A 23,665-nucleotide genomic window follows, 5' to 3' on the forward strand; every position below is an offset into this window, starting at 1 on the left:
GGATCGCTTCAGCCCAGGAGTTTGAGGTTGCTGTGAGCTAGGGTGATGCCACAGCACTCACTCTAGCCTGGGCAACAAAAAAAAAAAAAAAAAAAAAAAAAAAAAAAAAAAAAGAAAAGAAAAAGAAAAAGAAAGTAAAAAAAGGGGAAATGTGAACATAGAGACAGACACGCACCGAGGAAGGATGCTGTAAAGAGACACAGGGAAAAGATGGACACCCACAAACCAAAGATAGAGGTCTGGAAGAGGCCTTTCTGCTTAGCCCTCAAAAGGAACCAACACTGCCAACACCTTGATTTTGGACTTCTGGCTTCTAGAACTGCAAGACAATTTAAGGGAGACTGTTTAAGCCCTGCAGTCTGTGGTATCCTATTAAGTCAGCCCTGGCAAACTGATACATGGTCCTTAGAACCAGTCACCTCCCTACACCTACAGCAATACTTTCCATTTTTCTTCTCTTTGGTATCCAGGAGGGTTCTTTAAACCCCAGAGCAAGCATGTACCACAGTAAGATTGGGAATGAGTGAGAGGGACTCTTTTCTTTTGAAAAGCAGAGGAAGAGCCATTGTAAAAGGAGAGCAAGGGGGTTTAATAAAAAGCAGACATTTAATTTGAAGATCTGCATGTTGCTTTCCTTCAAAATATCCTTGACTGTGGATGCCTTTGGGAAGTCAGCCCTGGAGGGAGAGGTGTACTTAGTTTGAAGACGGTTGCGTGGAACCACAGAAAACCTACTGTAATTCAGGGATGTGGGAAAACCTTTGTCAACTGGAGGTGACAATGACATTTTCATGGAGGATATGACAGCTGCTGGCCTCATGTGTAGAACTTTGACTTGTGGCAAGGAGAAGGATGGGCATTCCAGCCAGGGTGAAGGAAGTTTGGGAATGGACTTTGACTAAGTTAGGAGTTAGTAGGGTGGGAGCAGCCCACAGGGGTCCTGCAATTACAGGCCTAGGAGCTGTACTCAGGTATTAGGAAGCTTTCATGAGCACATGGCATGAGGAGGTGGTGCTCAGGGGGATTAGCTGGGCTTCAACAGGAGACTGGGTGGGTGTGTGCAGAGCTGGGGCAGAAGTGCTCCAGGGGAGTGATAGTCCTGGAAATGGTGTTTGCTGTGATGGAAACAGAAACCAAGTGCTCCTGTCGCAGTTAGATTGTGTGCCTGCTGCTGAACGATCTTCGTTTCAGGTGGGCTGCCAAGTCCCAGGGTCAGCTCCCTGCCTTTCCCCTGCTTTGTGGCCGCCTTCTGTATCGGGGTACTCAAAATCTGGAAGACCACGTGCTTTCCAGCAAGTCAAGCAGAAGTACAACAGGGGCACAATTTCTCTATGACTCGATTGATCCTTTCATTGTGAGGATGAAATGAAACGAATGTGAAAACACTTGGTGAATTGTGAAGTGCCCTGCAAATGTAAAGGTATGACCGCTCATTACTCATTGCTCTTCTTGTTGCATGCTACTCTTGCTCAGAGGGAGTGAAGAGGTTTTCTGAGTGCCACATTTAACATGAGCCTTGAGTAACTGAAATCCAGGTAATAGAGGCTCTTTTGTGCAGTGCCTGAGAATTTCACGGGGCTTCTATCCCTGTCCAATTCTGGAAGATGCTATAATACACCCCGCTGCGCCCCACTCATTACACTCATGGATTCTCTGAGGTGTCTGGCCTCATGCCCAAACACCCTTAGAGAGAGGACTGTTCCTTTTCTGTCAGAATTGCCAGCCTTCCTGATTATGTAGCCACGGAAACACAGCTTTCCTAGTCCCTGAAAACTAGATATTTTATGGCCACATGCTCTCTTTACTCCCCAATCTAAGCAGGGGAGCCCACAGAGCATTAGAACAACCCAGACCCACAGCTCTTTCTCTTTTGCATTAGATACCACTTGTGTGTTTTTATGACTCTAAGAGGACAAAAAAATTGGTTTATTCTAGAAGAAACTGGTGGTCACTATCTTTATAGCCATCTCTCTCAATCACATTCACATTCTTTGTGTGCTCTGAGAGTCCATGGAACCTTCTAGTGGCCTTAGCTCTCCAGGCACTCTCTTGGCCATCAATGGTGGAGACACGTCCTATCGGTCATGTGGCTGCTGACTCTACAAGGACTTGAACATACAGCATTTCTTCCAAGGACGAATGATATCAGATACTCAATGTCTGAATGAGTTTTCTTACCTGCATTGACTCTATCTCTTATTCATGTGTAAGTATCTCTATGCACACAGCTGCAGTACAGGCATATCCAGTGGTAGGGAGACGAGATGCAAGCACCAACTGATTCCCTCGCATGGATACCTGCTCCCATTTGATAGATGTGGAATGAGGCAGGTGTGGTGGAGACGATGATAGTCCCTGTCATTTCATGTGTACTTACCAGGTGCCAGGCAGTGCCAAGAAATTTATAGACATTTAACTCATTTTCTCCTCCAGCTCTGTGGAGTGGGAATACTAACACCTACATTTTATACGGGAAGAGATGGCAACCTGGAACAGGTAAGTAACTTTCTCAAGTAAAACTATTAAGTGTCTGTGTCAGTCAGGATGAGTTGAACTAGGCTTTGGTAACAAAGAGCCCCCAATCCTAGTGGCTTACAATAACAAAGGGTTATTCGTCTCTCATGCTGAACGTCTCTCAAATGTCACCAGAGGGTGTGTGTCGTCCTCAAACTGGGACGTTGGCAGATACTACCTGGGCACTTCTGGTTGTCATGGCAGTTGGAAAGAGAGAAATGGCAAAGTGCTCACTGGTGACACATGTTACTTCTACTCATTTTGTTGGCCAGAACCTGTCACATGGCCACCCCTAACTTTGAATGGGCGAGGAAATACAATCTTACCATCTGACGGGGGAGGAGGAATATTTGCAGGCAGTAGAAGAAGGATCAGGTAAGGAAGGTGTTTTCTAAAGCCTGTGCTCTGCCCTCCTAAAAGCTTCCACTGGCTGAGCCCTGAGTGCCTTGTGGGGGCCAGGCACTAAGTGTCTTACAGATACTATCTCTCACAACAACCTGTTAGGTAGATGCTATTATCTTCATTTCATAGATGAAGTTATTGAAGCCCAGACAGATCTTGAAGTAGCTTGAGCCAGATGGATAGCACAGGCAATAAAAATGGCGCCTGTGCAGTCTTGATCAGTCTGACTCCGGAGACTGTCTTCTTACCATTTGCCAGGAGGATTTCCAATGCTGCAGACATCACTTTATTTTCACAACAACAGGACCACATACATTTTCAAAAGATTAAAACTTTGCTTAATCGTGTTTATTTATTTTTGATTAATTTCTCATTGTAAAAATTCAGACAATACTTACAGCTATGAAGGAGAAAGCAAAAAATCACTAAAAATCAAAACATCTAGAGTCACTGCTAATATTTTAGATATGTCTTTCTAGACATGCTGATTTGTAACTTGCTTTTTCACATAACAATACATTGTGAACATCTTTCCAATACATATGCTGCATTTTTAATGACTGCATAATAGTCTATTGAGTATGCCACAATTTATTTAAAATTCCTTAATGATGCACATTTATCTTGTTTTTAATGTATTGCTGTTCTCTTGATATTTCTGAGTTCCAGCTCTTTCTCGATATTGATGTCTCATATCTTCTCCTATGTTTCTTAACCAGTTCATGCTGTCACTGATGAGAAATATTGTAATGGTCAAAGATCTTTAATCAAAACAGTAATTCCATTGTTACCTCTTTTCTCTCCCTCTTCCATAGAAGCTTCCCTCAAATGGTATTAAAATGTTTTGTTCTGAGAGTGTCAGGCCAGGGATTTTCCTTAGCATTTCTTTTTTATTTCATATAATTTTCCTGAAATTCCCCTATAAACCGTCCTCTTTTATTTTTCTTCGTATTATTTTTGTTTTTGTATGCCCATATTCCCTATTTTATTATACATTTGCCTGCCCATATTCCAGAACTGCAGAACATGTTCTGTGCTTTCCTGGCTGCTACTTATATATATGGCAAGGTACTCAAGGCCTCCCAGCTTCCTTTTCCACGCCCCGAGAACTTCCGGTGCACAACCCCTGCGTTCCCACCTGCCGGACGTTGCCTCCTTTGCTCATGTTGTTCTCTCAATGTGGAATCGCCTTTTTACTGTCACCCACGGCTGCTCTTCGGGGTCCAGCACAAACGCCTGGCCCTTCACCAAGCATCCTGGGACCCCTTAGTCACAATTGTTCTTTCCTCTGTGCTTCGCAGCACTTTACTGGCACTTCCAACATGCATTCATGGGAAAGCATTTATTGAGCGCCTATGGTGTGCCCTGAAGAGCTGGGGCAGATACACAGAACAATGAGCCTTAGTACGCCCCTCCAGGAACCTTGGGCCCTGGGCAGATAGCTCGGACACACGAAACTGGACTCCAGTGCGGTACATGCGCAGCTGGGGGCAGGCGCGAGGTGCCAGGGGCCAGCTCGGGTGGACTCTCATTGGATGCGCGGTTTCCCTTGGTGACTTCAAGGCCCTGAGAGGTAAGTGATCGTCCTTCATCCATCTTTTTACCCCTGGCAAAGTCGCCCGGGGCTTTGTGGTAGCGCCCGACAGGCCTTACGCCACGGAATCCGCATCTCAGGGCCGCTGAGCGGGCGGACACCAGGCACAGGCCCAACCCCAGCACCCACATTTCCCGGAGTCCGGTCTACTTTTCACATCTTTCCTCCTCCCTGAAATAGATGCACATTCGCCTCCAGATTTAGAATGGGAGCAATGACTATTTCACGAAAGCCTGGAAAATATGACTTTTCCAGAAATGGCTTAAGTCGGTCATAGATCTTAGGTTCCTGGCAACTGCAGGACGGGGCCGTGCCCTAACTGGATCCACTTCCTGCCAGGCCCGACTGGGAGTTTTGCGCGGGCACCGCGAGCCACACTCCCCGGCCCCGGGGCCAGGTGGGAGACGCAGGAGCGGGGCCTGTCGGACGGGCCGCGCGCCCTCCGCCGCCGGCGCGGGCTCCCCGGGCTCTTCGCCGGGCCGCGCGCTGCCTCCGAACTCCGCGGCGCCGCCCGATCCGCGCTCGGCTCCGGCCCGGGTTTTGCGGCCCGCCCGCCGCAGCGCTCTCCTAGCCGGAGGCTGGCGCCGCCGAGGCCGCGGCGGCCCGGGCGTGGGGGCCGCACCGCGCACGCGCGCCCGCGGGGTCGAAGGCTCCCTGCGCCCCGACTCCGCGGGGCCGGAACCCTCGCGCCGCCGCCCAGCCCGGAGCCGCCCGGGACCCGGACCCCGCGCGCCCCGCGCCCGGCAGGGACTATTTCCTCTGCCCGTGTCCTCGCCCCACTCCGGGAAGGAACATTCCTGGCTCTCCCCGCCCGGCTGCGTCTGTTCCCGCTCCTCCCCCGCCGCGTGTTTTCCGCCCCAGTAAAGATCGTGCCACACAAATAAGCCTCGAATGCCCTTTGCCGAGCGGGCGGAGGGCCGCGAGCGCGGAGCCCGAGCGGGCCATTTTCAGGGCGCGTCTCTGGAGCCGCTAAAAGTCTTGTTTTCTCCCAAAAGTGGAAGGGGGGCGGGCGTGGGGCCGCTTCCAACTGCTACACACGCTCGAATAGTTGTCAGTAAAATCAAACTGACGTCAGCCCCGGGGAAAAAAGATAGGTCTCTTTTGTTCTCATGTTTTCTCCCCCCACCCCCCTTGTGATCAAAGGCAAAAAACATTTTTTGGAGGTGGGGGGAAGACAAAAAGGGAAAAAAAAATTGTAATGCAAAGAGATAGCTTCCATTAGAGCTCCTGCCCCGGCGATGGGAATGTTTAATGAATGCATCAAGCCTTTTGATCACCCTCGCTCGGTTGGGTTCAGTAGTGCCGGAAGGTTAGTTGCATATCCTGTGGCTGATCTGAAATTCGATCAGCAGAGGGGGCAAAGAAAAGAAAAGCATTTTAATGGGAATCAATAGAGGATCACAGGTCCTGGAAGGAAATACGTGTTGATTAAAAATGCCACAAGATTAAAAAATGTTCACAACTGGTTCTAAAAAAGGAGAAAAAGGAAAGAGAGAGAGAGAGAGAGAGAGAGAGAGAGAGAGAGAGAGAGAGAGAGATAGGAGAGGGAGAGGAGGAGGGGAAAAAACCCTTAGCAATCTATTTTCTCTGTGTGTTGCTGCCAGAGAGGCAGTCAGCAGACCAACAGTTTGTGTAATGCTTCAAGCTACAGCGGGCAAATTTAAAGCTGTATGCTCAGAACAACATAATAAATACTTATTGAAAATGCATTTCTATTTCTAAGCGGGGTTCACTCATGCATTATACAAAACACCTAGGGCTGCGGTAGCGAGACATAAGGGGACAAATAAGGTGTACTGTGACTCGAGTTCTTAAGACTAAACTCTGGCTTTTAACAGTTGAGAGCAAGTACACACACACTTTAGTTTTTTAAAAAAATAAAAAACTAAACTAATAGCTTGGAAAGATACACAGACTTAAATTGTCTAAAACTTTAAAAAAGTTGTAATTTAAAAATATCTGGTAACCGAGAGGGCGAGAAGGGTAGCAAGGGGAGTCAGTGGTAGATAGCATATTGATTGGGTTACAGAGTGGAAAATTATTGCCCTGTAGGTTGGGAAAGTGATCAACAATGTGATAAAATGGTTGGGGGTTTTATGACTATCCACCTACTACAGGGGAAAGGGAAAAAGGCTTTTTAAACCCACTCTTGGACACAAAAACACAGCTACACACTCTGCTTACATAGATTTTTGGAAAGGAATCAATAGCATTTAAATTTTTACATATTTAACAAAGGTCCTTCATTATTGTGAGAGAATCCAAAGAGCAGTGTTGGCCTGTCCTTCCTTTCAATAGCCTTTTATGGGACCCTCAAGGGACTCCTGCATGCTAGTCCTACCCTTTACCTCTGTCTTCCTTAGTCTCACTTTTTCTTTCAACCTCTCTGAAGAACATAAAAAGGATCATGGAGGGTTTTCAGGGCATTTTCCCTTGGATATTCCCAATATTTAATTTCAGCAGTTTGGATTAAGGGGGATCTATCACAATTGCGGTTTCCTTGTTCAGCCACGAATTTTCTTAACCTCAATATTTCCCATTTCTACTAGATTATAAAATCTTTGAAGGCAAGGGATGGCCTTTCTCATTATTTTGAACAATGCTCCTTAGAACAAAAGCTTGCACCTGGGAAGTAGTAGAGAAAGTTGATTGAGTGCTTTGGGTTAATAGCGGCAGATGACCCATGAGATTTCAGAGAGGAAAAATATTTCTGGGTAACCTCAGACAAATTTCTTAGCTTCTCTGAGCTTCAGGTTCCTCATCTATAAAAGTGGGTTGCTTATAGTTATCTACGAGGACTCACTCTTTTTGTGTGAATGAAACAATGTTAGTAAGGCACATTGTCTAATATCTGGATATATATAAATATAAATTAATGTATAGAAATTCTATCTATCTTGTTCCTTTTCCACAGATTTCCCCCACTCAGGAGCTCTGCCTCCTTTATTCACACTTTTGTGTAGTCTCCTCGTTGAATCTGGGCTGTAGCTGAAATGACACTGTGACTTTCAAGATTCGATCATAAGAATGATGCTTCTATCTGGGTCTATTGGAATGCTTGCTCTTAGGACACTCCCTCTCAGGATGCAGCTACAATCTTCAAGAATCAGGATTTGTGTGTAGATGAGATCACATGCAGGTGGGCAGGTTGATAGCATGCAAATTGTTCCCAGCAATGAACTCCCAGCCAACAGATAACATCAACTGCCAGCCTGTGACGTGTGAACTAGCTGTCTTGGATGTCCAGTCCTGTTGAACCTTCTGTTGACTCCCCAGCTGCTATCTGACTGCAATTGCAGTCAGAAAGACCTCAAGCAAGAACTTCCTAGCTGAGCTCAGTCAACCCACAGAACCATGAGAGATAATAAATAATAAATATATAAAATGAGCAAATGCAAGCTTTTTATTGATATCTTAATTTTATAGTAGGTACTAAACCTGCCTATTGAATAAACATAAATGAAATAAACTAGCTGCTTGGCAGGCTCTTCCTTACCCATCCTCCCAACCCCTTTTATTCCTCAGCACCCCCAGTGGTGCCTCAGCCCTTGTTGCTGAGGGTAGAAAGCTAGGTGCTGGCTACACAAAGACAGATGGTGTAAGCCCTTTCCTCAGGGGCTTAGAGTCCAAATGGGGAGAGAAGACACTTTTCCCAAGAAGGGGAAGCCATTTATGCACTGGTAGGTCCTGGCATAGAGTAAAATGAGTGTGGAACCATATGTTCTTAAATGAAAATATTGTTTATTTTCTATAACATGCTGATTGGAGGGAGGAAAAGTGATCTAGGGTTTGAGCTGGTCTTTGCTTGTAAGGATTTTTCTTTTCAGCTTCTTTCTGATATAGTTCTACCTTTTCTGGGATTTTCAAAATGTTAGAGTTTAAGGGGACAAATTTCTAGTAGTTTAGGAGCCATCAAAATGGGCAGATGTAGTGTCTTATTTTAGTATTTATGCTACTAAGCGATGACTTGGAAGATACACTCCTTCTTTGTATTAATAATATAGTCAGTGCCCTTTGGCATGAAGCTAATCTGTGTGTTCCATTCATTTAATTCTTCATTCATTCATTCAAGAATGGTTTTTATGTGGTAGGGCTAGAGCTTTGGGCTGCATCTGCCATGCACTTCATTTGCTAGGCCTGCAGTAGTTATGAGAGGCTTTTTTTCCATCACAGATGATTCTACTCAAGAATGATGTGAGGGAAGAGAAGGTGTGCGCAGGAAATAATTGGGGTTCACAAGTAAAGTGCAACTTAATTTAGTTTTTTTATTTTTGAAAGAGAAATTGTAAACTTACCAACTTGTTTTACAAATTGAATGAATACAAATGAAAATGAAAAGAAAACGTATAAATCTCAACAATGGCAATTTAAAGGCAGCGATGGACATGGAGAAGAGAAAGGTGAGCACAGAGAGTGTGGAGAGGACAGGGAGAGGTGGCTTGAAGGACTCCAGGATGAGTCTGTTACTTTGATGCTTGAATTAGGAGTGGAGAGATTCTGGGAATACCTTTAGTTGGATGTTTATGTGTTTTTTTCTTACATCTACAATAAAATTTTACATAGATAAAACACAGAGCCTTTTTGATTTGGTTGATGTTAATATATATGAATATACTATACATACACATAATAACCCCAGTGAAAAATGGGTCAGCTACTCTTCACAGCTCTTCATAGGCCTTTTAAGAATTATATTCCGAATGCAATAGTTACAACCTTCCAGAACAGAAATTACTTTCTGGAATGTACCAGTTGGGAAGTGTAATGTCATCTCATAGGGGATTGGCTGAAGTTGCATTCAACCCCTTCCTGTTATCTGCAACTTGGTTTGTGTCATCTGTATGGTAGATTGTATACTTCATTCTAATTGGATGATTGGGTCCCCAGATTTGTCTTTGGAGTTGAACATGTCTCTTGAAATTGAGCCCTCTTTTTCATGAAGCTAATCTGTGTGTTCCATTCATTTAATTCTTCATTCATTCATTCAACAAACATGCATTATCTGTCTATTATGGGGCAAACACTGTACTAAGAGCTGGGGCTACATTGATGAGCAAAGCACAGTTGTAGCCTTCCAACAGCTTCCAGGTTTATTGGAAAGACCCACAGGTAATCGGGTGAGCACTGGAAGGAAAACTGGAGTGATTCTGAACACTGAGGAAACCATAAGAAAAGGGAAAAGTGGGGAGCATCCTCAGAGAGCCTGAGTTGAGACCTAGAAAAATGGCTGGGAATAGCTAGGGGAAGACTATAGCTTAGGAAAACATAGTAAGGAGAAAGATGGGAATTGCAAGTATTTGAGATGTGGTGTGGAGATTATTAATTTTGTCCTAAGGTCTGTAAAGACACTTGCTTAAGCTAGTCTTGACTTTTCAGAAAATTTAGATGGAGTAATTACTGTACGACTCAGTCACCTTTTAAGCTCTGAGCTGTTTTGCAGATTAACTGTGCCCCACTTTCACTATGTGTCTTAGCAATGGCTTCTCCTGAATCTGACTAACACTGAGGCAGAGTTCCATCTGTATTAGTGGCTGTAGCTGTCATTTTGGAAAAGTGATGTTTTTCATCTACTTTTATGGTTGTACCTTAATGTCATTGTTGATGTTGATTATGTTCCATAATATTATATGTTTTGTACCTACAATCATGTTTGCATTTATTTTGTAGTTGCAGTACTTTAATTTCATAGTATCTATTTTTAATTGTGGTAAAATATACACCACATAGAATTTACAATTTTAACCATTTTTAAGAGTATAGCTCAGTGGCATTAAGTACATTTACATTGTTGTGCAACCACCAGTCACCCTCCATTCTCTAGTAATTCCCCATTTCCCCCTCTTCCATCTCCTGAAAACCACCATTCTACTTTCTGAACTTGACTATTCTAGCTACCTCATATAGCCATTTTACATTTTGAACTTTTTGGCAGAATGGCTGTCAGACTTGAAATAGTGTTGGGGAAAGATTTTGCAAGATGAATTACTGAAAATTTTAATGTATTTAGGTATTCTGCACACAGATTTTTAAATTTTCTGTGAATGTGAAATTTATTCTGGAGCTGGTTATGTCAATGTATCTTAAGTTGTCATCGATGGAGGGGGCGACAACGTTTTGCCTTATAAAGATTATTAAACAATTAGGATGGCATGATAGTACTATAGGTATACATTTTTTCATGACACCCTATCTAATTTGGTTGGATCTTTCTCCAATATGTAAAACTGTGTCCGCCAGCTGAAACAATCTTATTCAATATCTCTCAATACAACTTTGTTAGTAGCTCTCGTAATGCATGAAAGAAGATGGTAAATATTATGATGTATTTTATAATCACTCATTTTACACTTTACTGAAAATAGCAAAAATAACATTTTGTTTCAGTCACAAATATCAAGAAATAACACTTTATACTCTAGTGTATAAAAATTTCTTAATTTCCTATTTAGTAAAAATGATTCTGAGAAGTAAAGATAGGAAACTACAGTTTACATTGTCCTCAACCCTTTAAAAAATTTTTACAGTAAGATTACAGGCATATACTTGCATTATAAATAATTTTATTGCCAAGTTATCCATGTGAAAATTTAATTAATATAAATTATACATTACAATAAAAATGATCTCTATAATGGCAAAATTTAGGCTTTTATAGCCTTCTGCTTTCAATATGATGTCATCTTTGCCAGAATGATTTGAAAAAGGTCTTCACTCTTAGAACTAATTTCTTTATAAGAATTCTAGTTCTTAGGTTGCAGTAAAGATAGAGGAACCTCATTAATTCTCACTTTGCTAATCCATAAACCCTATAATTTCCACAAAAATTCCTCAGCAATATCATTTTACTTCACAGGAAACATTTTATAGCCAAGAGCTGTAGGCAAATCTCAAATCGCTAAGAATTCATTACTTTTGCCAAATATATTACAGGCCATTCACTAGCTATCACAAAATATTATGACTGAATTACATTTATCTAAATAAACTAGTAAAGCAAATATCATGACTCCAAATTCAAATGTAAAACAATCATGTGCACATATTTGCATATTTCCATACATTATATACACATATATAAATGTGATATATTGTTACAATAATAGCCGCTAATAATCACATTTTCCTCTATTCATGTGTCTTTGCTACTCCTTTAAATAATAGAAGTACATTTTTTTCCATCTTTTGACCATGGGCTGGCCTTGTGACTTGATTTGACGAATAGAATATGGCAGAAGTGACATTGGGTGCCTATGAGTCTAGGATTATCCAAGCTGTGGAGCCTCTGCTTTTGCTCTCTTGTCACCCTGAGCCTGCCATGCTGTGAAGAGTTATGTTTAGGATGAAAGATCTTCTGGAGAGAAAGGCCCAGGTAAGCCCAGCCCTAGGCAACCTGCCCACTGATTGTATCCAGGTAAGACTGGCAAAGAACTCCCCAGTCAGCCTATAGAATCATGAGAAATAATAAATTATGGTTGTTTTAAAACACTATGTTTTGGGGTATTTTGCATGAGAATGTCCAGTTATTCTAGCACCATTTGTGGAAAAGGCTACCTTTGTTCAATTGTGTTGCTTTTGTTCCTTGTCAAAGAAACTGACACAGAAATTGGTATGTAACAGTAGGTGCAAGTGTAGCAAAATCCTAAAACATGTGACATTGGTTTGGCAACTGAGTGGCAAGCGCAGGCTGCAATGGCAGCAAGGATTTTGTTAGCAGATACTATGAGAACAGTGAGGAAATGGCTATAGAAGGCTGTAAGGGGATGACCTGTGTCATGTGATGAGCAAACTCATGGCCCCAGTGGCTTAGATGCCAGAAAATGTAACTAATGAACTTGTGGACTTGGCTAAGGAGATTTCCAGACAAAGTGGTGAATGTGACTATTTTTTTTTTTTTAATTTTTAACCTGGGAAGAGATAAATAAGCCAAAGAATGAAATGTTTAGTTTATAATTAGAATTTACAGGGACTGTAAGATAGCCAGGACTTTTTGGGTTGGAAATAAAAGTATTTCAAATTTCTAGTCTATCCAGTAGGCAAAAGATTCTCAAAATAAGAAATGGTCTCAGGGTAAAGATTGAATCAAGACTGTGGCCATAAGACCTTTGTTAAAATTTCAGAATAATTTGAGGGGGTGCCTAATAGATTTTTGTCAGTCAGACAAATTGTTTCTAAGGATCTTAAGGGAATTACTGAATAGCAACTTGACATGTCCCAAATAGAGATATGTCTTGAAAAGAATTATAAATATGCCTTTAGGGCATGTAGAGAAACTCTGTAAAATTCATAGGAAGCCCATAACATTTTTTGAGAATATTGTATTTATGAGAACACTATCAGCTTGGACTAAAAGGGAGAGAGAGAATTCAAAATTAAGAAGGGGCCTCTGGGCTCCTGACTTTCTCTGGACAGAAAGAAGACCAAGGAAGCTGCTCAGCTGCAAACATAGGCCCATTTTGGTAATGAATGAAAGGTGTTTCAGAAGGTAGAGCCGCAAGTCTAGAGGGCAGAGCCAAGAGCTGAGAGTTGATTCTTTAGGCTTTTCTAAATATAAGATCATATAATCTGCAAACAAGAGTAATTTGAATTCTACCTTTCTAATTGAGATGCCCTTTATATGTTTCTCTTGTCCAATTGCTCTGGCTAAAACATCTAGTACTGTGTTGAATGAAAGTGGTGGAAAGGGGCATCCTTGTCTTTCTTATTCCAGAGCTTGGAGGAAAGGCTTTCAGTTTTATCCTGTTCGGTATGATACTAGGTGTGGATTTGTCATTTTTGGCTTTTATTGTGTTGAAGTATGTTCCTTCTATACCCAATTTGTTTGGAGTTTTTATCATGAAGGGATGTTGAATTTTATGAAATCCTTTTTTGGCATCTATTGAAATGATCATATAGTTTTTGTCATTCATTCTGATGATATAATGTATCACATCTATTGATTTGCATATGTGGAACCATCCTTGCATTCCTGTGATGAATCCCACTCCATCACGATGACTGATCTTTTTAATGTGTTGTTGAATTAGTTTGCTAGCATTTTGTTGAGGATTTTTGCTGACTTTTTAATATTAACCTTGTGTCCTGAAACCTTGCTATAATCACTTATTATTTTCAGAAAGTTTTTTTGTTGATTATCTTGGATTTTCTAGACAATCATGTTATCTGCAAGTAAACACAGCTTTATTTCTCCCTTCCCAATCTGTATACCTTTTATTTCCTTTTCTTGTCTTGTTGCATTAGCTAGGACCTCTACTACCATAGTGAAAAGCAGTGGTGACAGGGGACATACTTGTCTTGTTCCTGATCTTAGTGGGAAAATGCTGAGTTTTTCATCATTAAATATGATGTATGAAGTAGGTTTTTTGGTAGATATTCTTTATTAGGTTGAGGAACTTCTCTCTATTCCTAGTTTGCTGAGAGTTTTTAGATGAGATTGGGCACATTCAGGGTTGTGTGGCCGTAGACTGCTGAGAGCTTTTAAACATTAATGGGTATTGGATTTTGTCAAATGATTTTCTGCCTTTACTGATATGATCATGTGATTTTTCTTCTTTAACTTGTTGATGTGATGGATTACAATACCATTAGTTGATTTTTAAATGGTAAACCAGCTTTGTTTACCTGGGGTAAATTCCACTTGTTCATGTATAATTTTTTTATGTATCATTGGATTTCCTTTGCTAATATTTTGTTGAGGATATTTGCATCTATGCTCATGAGAGGTATTGGTCTGTAGATTTCTTTTCTTGTAATGTCTTTGTCTGGTTTTGGTATTAGAGTAATACTAATACTGACCTCATAGAATGAGTTAGGTAGTATTTGCTCTGCTTCTATCTTCTGGAAAAGAGTGTAGAGAACTGGTATAATTCCCAATTTAAGTATCTGGTAAAATTTACTAGTGAATCCATCAGGGTCTGGTGCTTCTTGTTTTGGAAAGTTTTAAATTATTGATTCAATTTATTTAATTGATATAGGTCTGTTCAGATTGTCTATTTCCTCTTGTGTGAATTTTGGCAGATTGTGCCTTTCAAGAAATTGATCCGTTTCATTTAGGTCATCAAATTTGGGCAAATGTTGCTCATAATATTACTTTATTATCTTTTTAATGTCCAAGGGATCTGTAGTGATGTTCCCTCTTTCATTTCTGATATCAGTAATTTGTGGTTTTGCTCTTTTTTTCTTAGCCTGGTGAGAGGCTTATCAATTTTATTGAACTTTTTGAAGAAGATTTTAGTTTTGTTGATTTTCTGTTTTCAATTTCATTGATTTCTGCTCTAGTTTTTATTATTTATTCTACTTACTTTGGATTTTTTCTTCTTTTCCTAGTATCCTAAGGTGGAAACTTAGATTATTAATTTTTAATCCTTCTGCTTTTTAAATATATGCATTCAAATGCTATAAATTCCCTTCTAAGCATTGCTTTTCCTGCATCCCACAAATTTTGATAAATTATATTTTAATTTTCATTTATATCAAAATATTAAAAATTTTTCTTGAGATTTCTTCTTTGACCTGTGTGTTATATATATGTGTATTGTTAAATATCCAAATACTTTGAGATTTTAAAGCTATCTTTCTGTTATTGATTTCTAGTTTAACTCCATTGTGGTCTGAGAGCCTACTTTATATAATTTCTATTCTGTTAAACTTGTTAAGATATATTTTATGGGCCAGAATGTGGTCTATCTTGGTGACTGTTCCATGTGAACTTGAGAAGAATGTGTAATTTGCTGTTGTTGGATGAAGTAGTCTGTAGATGTCAGTTGGATCCAGTTGATTGATGGTGCTGTTGAGTTCAACCATGTCCTTAACTGATTTTATGCCTGTTGGATCCGTCCATTTCTGATAAAGGAGTGTTAAAGAGTTCCAAATATAATAGTGCTTTGATTTATTCATCCTTGCAGGTTGAGCAGTTTTTGTCTCATGTATTTTGGCACTCTATGAGGTGTGTGTACTTTAAGATTGTTAAGTCTTCTTGTAGTATTGACCCTTGTTATCATTGTGTAATGCCCTCCTTTTCCTTGATAACTTTTCTTGCTCAGAAGTCTGTTCTGTTGAAATTAACATATCTACTCTCACCTTCTTTTGATTAGTGTTGGCATGTATATATTTCTCCATCCTTTTACTTATAATCTATTTATGTCTTTATATTTAAAGTGGGTTTCTTGTATATAACATGTATTTGGGTCATGTTTTTTGATCCACTCTGACCATCTGTCTTTTAAGTGGTGTACTTAGATCATGACCTTTTGAGTGACTATTGGCATAGTTGGATTAATATCTACCATATTTGTTGCTCTTGATCATTGTTCCTATTCTTGTCTTCCATGTCTTTTTTTGCCTTTTGTGGTTTTAATTAAACATTTTATATGATTCCATTTTATCTCCTTTTTCAGCATATGAATTATACTTTCCTTTCTATTGGGTTGCCTAGAAGTTTGCAATGTACATTTACAATTAATCCAGCACTACTTTCAAATAACACTAGACTGCTTCATGGATAGTGCAAATATTTTAAAACAACAAAATATTCCTAATTCTTCCCTTCTGTCCATTGTATCATTGCTGCCATTCTTTTCACTTATACATAAGCATGAAGAAGCATATACATATATATGTATACATAAGCATACATATAGACATACAAAAGCATACATCAATACATTGTTATTATTATTGTTTTAAACAAACTATCATCTTTTAGATCAATTAAGAATGAGAAAAATAATTTCATTTTTTGAGACAGGATCTCACTTTGTCACCCAGGCTGGACTACAGTAGCTCAGTCATAGCTCACTGTAGCCTCAAACTCCTGCTCAAGCAATCCTGTGTGCCACCATGCCTGGCTAATTTTTAAATTTTTTGTACAGATGGGGTCTCACTATATTGCCTAGGCTGGTCTCAAACTCCTGGGCTCAAGTGATCCTCCTGCCTTGGCCTCCCAAAGTGCTGGGATTACAGGTATGAGCCAACATGCCCAGCTAAGAAGAAGAAAAATGAATTTTTATTTTACCTTTACTTATTGCTTCTCTGATGCTCTTTCTTTTCCTTAATGTAGATCTGAGTTCCTGACCTATATCATTTTCCTTCTCTCTGAAGAGCTTCTTTCAAAGTTTATTACAGATCGGGGTTATTTGCAAGAATTTCCCTCAAATTTTGTTTGTCTGAGAAAGTCTTCATTTCTCCTTCACTTTTGAAGGATAATTTCGCAGGGTAGAATTCTAGTTTGGTTTTGTTGTTGTTGTTGTGTCTCTTAACACTTTAAATATTTCATTCCACTCTCTGCTTGCTTGCACGGTTTCTGAGAAGTCTGATGTAATTCTTATCTTTGCCCCTCTACAGGTAAGGTGTTTTTTTCTTTTGGCTTTTATTTCAGGATTTTTTTTCATTATCTTTGATTTTTCTGAAGTTTGAATATATTATGCCTGGGTATACTTTTTCTTGTTTTTGCATTTATCCTGCCTTGTGTTCTCTGAACTTCTACATCTGTGGGTTAGTGTTTGATATTAATTTGAGGAAATTCACAGTCATTACTTCAAATATTGCTTCTGTTCCTTTTTTTTTTTCTCCTTCTGGTATTCCCATTATGCATGTGTTACTCCTTTTGTAGTTGTCCCATAGTTTTTTAATATTGTGTTCATTTTTTTTCTAGTCTTTTTTTTGCATTTCAGCTTGGAAGTTTCTATTATATTATATCCTCCAGCTCAGAGATTTTTTTCCTTGGCCATGTCCAGTCTTCTTCTGAGCCCATCAAAGACATTCTTCATTTCTGTTACAGTGTTTTTAATCTCTAACATTTCTTTTTCATTCTTTCTTAGAATTTCTATCTCTATGCTTACATTATCCATCTGTTCTTTCAGGCTGTCTACTTTTTTCATTAAAGCCCTTAGCATTCATCATGGCTTTTAAAACATTATTAGTTTTGTAAGTCTAACATTACTGCTGTATCTGACTCTGGTTCTGATACTGATTTAGTCTCTTCTGTGTATTTGGCCTCTTTGTATGTCTTGTAATTTTTTCTTGAAAGTTGGACATATTATACTGGGTAAAAGGAACTGGCCTTTAGTAATGTAGTGATAAGGTGTACAGGAGGGCTAACATTCTATAGTCCTACGATTAGGTTCTTAGGCTTTTGCTGAGCATGTGCCGCTGACCATGAACTTCACGAGTGCTTCTCAGTTTTGTTTTGTTTTATTCCCACCCACCCCCACTTCCTTCATTGGGAGAGGATGGATAAGTGGGCAGGACTTGGGTCTTTCCTCCCCCACCGGTCTTCTAGGCTCTGGAGAAACGTCCAGCAGGTTAGGCTCTGGTGAAATAGTTCCTCTTGAGGGCAGGCCTTGTTAAGAAGAACAGAATGTTCTGGTGTATTTCTAAATGGCCCCTTTTCTCCTCCCCCTGCTGGTGGCCCAAAGGGACATTTCTTTGCTACTCACTGTGAGGATCTGGGTGAGCTTCTAGAGGTATAACAGACGGAAGTGCGACTGGGGCCTCCTGACATTTTTACCTCTCAGACTTGCGCACACGGAGCCTCCAGCAATCCGTCAGTCACAGTTTAGGTTTTCCTACCCCGGTACAGGTACCCGCGAGCTCTCTGCTCCACTACGCTGTGACTCTCTGTATCTGCCTGCCTGTCTCTCTACATTTTAGAGCAGCAGTTTGCCCTGTGAACTTACTTCTCTGAGGGATCTAAGAAAAGTGGTTGATTTTTCCGTCTGTTCGGCTTTCTACTTGTTAGGATGGAAGCTCCTTACATGCTGGACCAGCAACCTGAAGTCCTCTGAACCTCAGTTTCCTCACGTGTCAATGAGGCTTGTCACGTGCATGTGGCGTGGTGGTTGTGAAGACTGAATCAGTCGTGTACGTAAATCTGGCGTAGGTGCTTGATCAGTGGCAGGTGTGGGGGGGGACTCTTTTCTCTGAAGCTCGACCTTTCCTTTAGGCAGGGCGGTGGGGCTGGCGCTTGTCCCTGCTCTCTGCTCTGTGCCCTTATCATTGTGTTCTCAGTGGTTTCAAGGTCCCCTTGCTGTTTCCTGGGTTACTGGGGCGGAGAGAGGTATGTCCCTCCTGCAGCAAGGATGACTCCTCAAGCTACTCTTTGTAGCGTCAACTTGTGTCAAACCAGAGCCATGAGCGACTGTCCCACCGTGGGCAGGAAGGCGTGAGATCCCTCCCGTGGAACCACAGGCTTCAGGTCACCATGAATCTAAGGAGCAGAGCATCGGAGAGTGACATGGCAGCAGCAAACCGTGGAACAATTTATGGAGCATGGAAAAGACTCTTGAGTTTCCCCTTTGAATATAAACCACATTCTGGGACTCAGAGAACAATCACTGTCAGGCACATTATCCTTGAATACAAAGGACAACAAAGTGTAATACAGTCTGCAGTTCAGTCGAACATTCTTGTCGGTACCATTTTCAATTTTTTATTTTTCTCACTACTTGACAATATTATGATTTCTTCCTACAGGGGATGAAGCCACAGGCCCCTGCCTCTTTCCCCGCTTGGCTATTATTTGAAGTTCTATTATAAGTCTCGGGCAGACTGCAGACATATAAACCTTTTTTTTTTTTAAAGGCTATGCACGTGGTACTTGGTTTCCATTCATCTTTTGTCCACTCTGGTCAGAGATGGTGCTGACGACAGACCCTAAGATCGCAGTAATCTTGGGAATTAGGTTGAGGTTTCAGAACTCGTGATTGCAGAGTCAAATCATGCAGACTTGGCAAAGCCGTCTCTGCCAAGTGCCCTATTATCTGAATTAAAAAACATGGTGCCTGATTCCAAACTGTCTGCTCATTCTAAAAACTCCTATGTTTTCTGGCATCATTTAACTCTTGGGTCAACAGAGTTTAAAATAAAACTTTGCCTTCTCCTGTTAACGCCTAGTAATAAGACCCTATGTAGTTTCAGAAAAGCGCTGTCAATATTATGGTATTTTATATTTGGAAAATGAAAAAAAAATCCATTTCCTCCTAAACAAGCTAAGGAGCAAGTAGGCAAGCAGACCTAGTGTTCGTATTAATAGTACATGATTTCTAAGTTAAAGTATCTTTCAAGATAAAAATGTATTTTAAATATTACCGTTTTGCGTTTAGCCACGGTATGTGGTTTATTTCACAACTTTAATGACACTAAAGGAGTATGTGATTTTGTGCTTATTGTATAGGGCATGTGATAATAAAAGTTGAAAAACATGTTGTAGATTTCAGTTTTCTTATTAATTCATTAATCATTTCAAGTGATAATCACCATCTATTGTCTTCTCTAAGAGGGAAGCCAAGGTGCAGGCAGGTTCATTACGGAAAAACAGAGTACATTGAAAAAAAAAAAACAAACTTCTTGTTTTAGAAATTGATTTGGCCAAATTCTGGATTTGAAGGGAACTGGAAGGGAGCGTTGGCGCCAGGTTGAGCGCAGTGGCGTCAGCGCGGGAGATGTGCAGACACTCTGGGCTGCCCCCATCTCCGAGGTGGCACTGCAGGTCCTGTGTGTTCCAAGGAGCCAGCGAGGGGGTGAGGGGTAGCCCAGGCTGACGCTGCAGCCTATGGTGCTCCTAAGTGGCAGTGACAGCTCATTCAGCAGCAGTGTGACCTTCGGGGAAATGGCTGCCACTTGCCCATGTGGGAGAATCCCAGACTTTCAGGCCACAGGCTCCTCACCTATAAAATGAGCCATTTGGGTTATGATTCCCAAGGTCTCTTTCTATTCTCAAATACTATGATTCTATGAAATTAAGCCCATTTGATCTAACATTGGAACTGAAAACCTTCTGGGCGTGTGCATGATAGAGGAATGGATTGTATTGCAGGTAAGATAAAACACTTCTTTCAGCCTTATTTTTGCTTTTTATTTTCTTTTTTCCATCTCAAAGGTTTTTTCACTTAGTGCCTACGATGCACTCTGTGCCGAGTAGGTTCAGAAAAGCATAAGCCACGGTCCTTCCCTTAAGGTGCTTAACATTTCATGGAGGAAATGACTAACACATGCAATTGTAACAATATGGAGCCACAGATAATTCTGTGTGGGACAGAGCCATGGAGCAGAACTGAGAGGAACAGGCTCAAGATTTTGCTCAGATTTCAGTGTCAATGGCCTGAGCTGGACTTTTTTTATTTTTTGAGACAGAGTCTCACTCTGTTGCCCGGGCTAGAGTGAGTGCCGTGGCGTCAGCCTAGCTCACAGCAATCTCAAACTCCTGGGCTCAAGCGATCCTCCTGCCTCAGCCTCCTGAGTAGCTGGGACTACAGGCATGCGCCACCATGGGTCTCACTCTTGGTCAGGCTGGTCTCGAACTCCTGAGCTCAAACCATCCTCCCGCCGTGAGTGCTAGGATTACAGGTGTGACCCACCACGCCCTGCCTGGACTTCTTAATTATTGCAACTTTACTCCTGGCGCTTCCTCCAGCTCTTCTCATCAGCCTTCGCCTACTTTCTCTCTTTTTTCCCTCTGGTTTTGTTTACCGATATATCCCAAATGTCTCAATAAATTAGGTGGCACTTAGTGGATATTAGTTGAATGAATGAATGGAGGAATGAGGGAAACCGGGGGACAGAGCGGATACAGAGAGGTGGGATTTCGGTGGGCCGCCAAGGTTGGCATGATAACCTCAGCGGGGAGGGCGTGAGGCCACCTGTAACAGACAGGGCCCCTACACTGTTGGGTCCAGGAGTCTGTCTTCTGGGAAGTTCTGGATGAGATGAAGTTCCAGGGAAAATCCTGAAGACCCCAGACCCTGTGCTCTCCACGGATATATTAAGCGCCTTGGGGGCCATTTTGATTGTAACTGAATGTTTTTACTTTGGACAACAAAGACGTCACTGGGTGGGTCAACCATCCTGTGACTTCCTTTCCCTCCAGAGCGAGCCACTGTGAGAGACGCCTCTGAACGCTCAGTCACTCAGACAGCAACGGCCATTCATGGGTGCGTCGCCGGGGCCTTGCGGAGTAGAGTGAGGTGAGCGCCAGGGGACCTGCGGACCGTCCAATCTGGTGGTTCCCCGATGTTGGCTGCACATTAGGATTCCCCGGGGAGCTTTTAAGAAATACTAGGGCTTTGGCCTCCACCCTTCTCCCCCAGACTCTGACTTAATTGGTCTGGGAAGGAGGGGCCCAGGCACCGCAGTTGGTTTACAAGATCCCCAGGCGATGCTAATATGCAGCCAGGGCTAGCGCCACCAACTCATCCACCTCCCCCTTCCGTTGGCGAGGGAGCCCAGGCCCCGAGAATCAGGCGGCTTGTCTGAAAGTGACAGGCTGTTATTACTTTCGGATATACATCAGAGGAACTGCAAAGAATTTCTTTGGATTGACAATTTTCAGTTGGCTGGATTCTGTGGTGAATTAAATTAATCTGGGCTAGATAATTAAGTCATAGATACAGACCAGATATTAGAGAAGCAGGAGGCACCTGCCTGGCGGATCAGAGGGCTGGTGACGGAGGCCTCGGAGGTGTGTGCCATGGAGACCGGCCGTGTCACAGAGACCAGTAATAGTAACTCGGAGCCCTCGATGGGCCATGAATAAAGCCTTTGGGCACGACTGACGCTGCAGGTCGCAAAAGGGAATTGGCCCAGTGTTGCTGTCTCCTGGAGAGCCTGTGTTGCAGAGCCCGTTCTCTTCACACCTGTGCTCTGGGTGTCGGGTGCTGTCGGGCCGTGGGTGCCGGGCCGCTGCGGTGGAGAGGCTGAGGCTGGCTTTTTCCACGGGGCGCTCAAGATCAGGCCGGGGAAAAAGGAGTGAACATAACAAACCTTTGCTACCAATCTGCTGTTCTCAGACAGATACATCGTGGAAGAACAAGCTGTCACTGCCACTTAGGACAACAGAAGCTCCAAACACAGCCCTTGTATCCAGTCAGTGATGGTTAAAAAAAAATACCGACTGCAAGTGCTGCGGAAAATGAAAGGATAGCGCCTCCTGAGAATCCGGGCGTCAGTGGGCGAGGCTGCGTCCGGTGTTGGTTCCTCCTAAAGGAAACAGGACACCAAGGGGTGGCTGACTTAAGGCCAGGCAGGCATGGGGCTGAACACCTTTTTACGGCTTCCGTTGTTCTCTGCTTTTGCAGCTCCTGGGTCCCCTGGCTGTCCTGTGAGGAAAGGGACTGTGGTAGCAAAAAGAGAACCGTGGTCAGCGATTAGCACCGTCAACAGCTCAGGCCACCAGGAGAATACCGAGCTGTGGGACAGCTACGGAACAAGTTGTTTCTTGGGTAGGGGGACCCATTCGAGAGACGTTTATCAGGTTCTTGTTGTAGGCTGTGCTAAGCGTGGGGGGAGGGCAGCAGTTGCTTTAGATGTAACCAGGATCCAAAGCGATGCGCTGGAGAGGAGACGATAAATGCATTTCTCCCCTTTCTGCTCGTGGAAACAATTACTGGGGAAACAAAGCCTTGTCTAAGAATTCGATCTGGCCTGAAGGACCTATAAACTACAATTTTGGAGTTGAATGTTCTTTGTGAAATTAAGAGGGAAGATTAGGGGAAGGTGGTTGCTGTTTCTAAAGGACAACTCTTGGACACAGAGCCCATGTTGTCACAGGGCTGTAGCCCAGTGGGAAGACGTATGATATACGAACGACAGACCACACACACACACACTTCTGTATGTGTACTAGCAACTTCAAGGAAAAGAAATGAAGCAGGGTAAAGTTTAGAGGATATTTTGTGGGGGACAGGGAAGGCCTCTGAGGTTGTGACATTTGAGCAGAGGCCGAGGGAAGGGAGGCATTTGGCCACCTGCGGTCTGGAAGACTCTAACGGGTGAAAGATGACACTGCGCCTGGCACTGCTAAGCGCCATGAGCAAGGGAAGGTGCAATGGCCCTGTGGTCACCTCTGGCCAGGAGATGACGGAGGAGTCCGTGGAGGTGGTGGCATGTGGACCTAACCTTGAAGGATCCATAGGATTTCAACAGGCTCGATCCTAAGCACCTGAGGAGAACAACGCCCTGACGCTCGCACGTGGGAGAGGTCCAGGCAGCGCGCAGGTGGAGGGAGGAAGGTGTGGTAGGTACCGGGAATGCTGTGAATTAAGATGCCGACGTGGAAACTGTGGGTTATATTCTGGGAATGGTCGAGTTTAGTTGGAATATTGGTTACGTAAAAGGTGTGAAAATGTCACGTCATGAAAAATGTAGGTTGAAGGACTGAATGAA

At 42.4% G+C, this 23,665-nt stretch overlaps 1 long non-coding RNA gene across 1 annotated transcript in view; it reads left to right on the forward strand.

Annotated features, from left to right (window-relative positions):
• The first annotated feature begins 4,403 nt into the window (after positions 1-4,403).
• Positions 4,404-23,665, forward strand: part of LOC105868592 (uncharacterized) — a 443,787-nt gene continuing 424,525 nt past the window's right edge. Inside the window, exon 1 of the long non-coding RNA XR_012919252.1 lies at positions 4,404-4,489. This is a non-coding gene — a long non-coding RNA (uncharacterized LOC105868592). The remainder of the gene's footprint in view (positions 4,490-23,665) is intronic.

The sequence above is a fragment of the Microcebus murinus genome, chromosome 5 (assembly GCF_040939455.1).
Source record: "Microcebus murinus isolate Inina chromosome 5, M.murinus_Inina_mat1.0, whole genome shotgun sequence".
Classification (NCBI taxonomy): Eukaryota; Metazoa; Chordata; class Mammalia; order Primates; family Cheirogaleidae; genus Microcebus; species Microcebus murinus.